We start from the raw sequence: 2,404 nt of genomic DNA, 5'->3' as shown, positions 1-2,404 counted from the left end.
AAATAAGGACCTTTTCCGTCCTTGACTGGGTTCCACACCGGCTCACTTCAATCCACCCGAAGTCCGGGCCGGAAGCGACAATACGGACCAGGTCTAGCTGAACTGACAGCTAGCTTTCCCTCACTCTCCCTGTCTCTCTCTCTCTCTCTCTCCCTCTCTCCCACTCTGTGTGATTGTATGTTTTTTTTTCTGGTGTTTGGTCTCGTAAGCAAAGAAGAAATAAAAAAAAAACGGAAAGGAAACCGTGACAATGATCAGGATAATGGCCGGCGCAAAATAATTTGCGCTGATGTGACGTATTTGCTTCCCCCCCCCCCCCCCCCCCTCCCTCATCCTCCTGTCACCCGTTTTCGGTTTTTGCGCTCTTGCTTGCAGGCTTGTTCAAGTTTTTTCGCTCCTGCTGCGCCAAACCATTTCCCAGCCTTTTCCCCCAGCTCGCCGAGCTTGCGGCGGAAAAGCGGGCGTCCACTTAAATTTATAGAAGCTTCCGGTAGGTCCTTATACTTATGAGCAAAAGGCAGTACGTTTGCTTTGCATAACACAGCCTACGTCAATCTGACCATTTTATGTTTAACATCAAATCGGAGAGGCTAGACAAGTTTAGAACCAATTGCACATCAAATCATCAAATAAAGCGTACTAAAAGTAAGGCTTTAACACGTTGACTGCCAAGCGTTTTTAGCACACTTTTTTAGTACAATCTTTTTTTATTTAATTTGTTAATATAATGTATAAAACCTACGGTATTTTAAGGCTAAGCAAAACCTTAACTTCCCAAAGAAATGATATTAAATATTCCTGTAATGTTTAAGTTACATTTTCATTTGTTTATGGGACACAAACTTTTTAGAACAAATGACAGCTGGCTATCAAAAATGATTGCCTTGGCTCAGCAGTAAAAACTTTACAACACATATTAGTATTTTCTTGTTGTTTATTGTGCGGAACATTGACAAACAAGAACCATTACAATGGAAAACTGTCACCAAGTTTAAATCACACTTAAATGTGTTTTAGTTACCAGAACTATGTCTGTTTGAATTTAAAATGCCAGTAAGTAGTTGATTTCGAACAGCAGTTTCGTTTCAAGGAAAGCTGAGAAACCAATAACCAAGTCGTATATATTACTGCCGCAAACTAGACACACACACACAGGGGAAGAATTGGTGCTGCCATGCGGTAGAACGACCACTTCCGCCCGAACACCGATGTTTACGATGATTTCGCACCTCCACGCTTCGTCCTGCGAATGGTTAGGATGCGAACGCACAGCGGGAACAGATGGCCGGTCAAACACTGGCCGGTTGGCCAGCCCCATCTCGCCAGATAAGGGTCGGATGATTTATTTTGTTCTGTTGATTTTTTGTCGGTTTGTTTTTTCCGTTCTACTTTGTTTCGTTATCGCGTCCATTCGCTTATCGCGGCCGTTTGTTTCTTTTTTCCACCGTGGACCGTGGAAAAACGCCCGGAATGTCCTGGCGGGGCCGGAATGGAGGGCAAATCGGAAAAGATACAGGCCTACCGTAGCACAACCACTGGGTGTCGCCATCAGGTTCGTGCGCCACGAGTCGAAAGAGTATCAATTATCATTAGCTCAACCGAACGCGGGACGAAAGCGGGCTCGGAAAGAGCTTGAAGTGTACGAAAGGAGACGACGAGAGGAGGTATTCCTACCACGGAATCCTGTCGGCATTCCTGATGGTTCGCTTAATTTATCAACTTCGGCCAGTCGCAAATTTCTGCTCGAACGAACGGCGTTGTCTTGGCGTTGGATTAGATTTATTATCGTGCCTTGCGTTTCTCAAGCCCGTGGGAAAGCCCCATCCCTCCTCTAGCGTAGGGCATTATGAATGATTTAAACCGTGGCATAATGGAGCGTGCTTCGTACAAAAGGTAAACATATATCCCCCCAACGTCGATGGGCAGCGTCGACGACCTGCTCGAAACGTTCGTTCGAGCGGAGCTGCTTTAGGGTAAGGTGGGGCAAAAAAGTTGACGAAGGAACGTCAGCGTGAGATACCAACAGAACAAAACACACACACGCACACAGACAGGAAGAGCAGAGTGGAAAGACAGAGAGGGAAAAACGTTCTACTTCTTTGAATTATGATAGCCTATCAAGCTTAGCTTGGATTTGTTTTGCTTTCTTGCAACTCACTAACCTTTTTTAGTACAAAACGAAATTTAATTATGCATCTGGTAGTTCAGCATCAGAACTAGTGATGAGAATAACAACTCTTTTTAAAGATTTGAATCAGAGTGAACAATCATCACGATGATTCGAATCTTTAAGTCACTCTTTTGTGATCCGAATCCGAATTGTGAAGTGAATCCGTAGTGGGGATTCTTGTCCGAAAAGAGTGAATGAGTGAGTAAAAGAGTTGCTAGTCGCAGTAGAGAGTCG

The sequence above is a fragment of the Anopheles coustani genome, chromosome X (genome assembly GCF_943734705.1).
Source record: "Anopheles coustani chromosome X, idAnoCousDA_361_x.2, whole genome shotgun sequence".
Lineage (NCBI taxonomy): Eukaryota > Metazoa > Arthropoda > Insecta > Diptera > Culicidae > Anopheles > Anopheles coustani.
Note: the sequence above shows the minus strand (reverse complement) of the source record.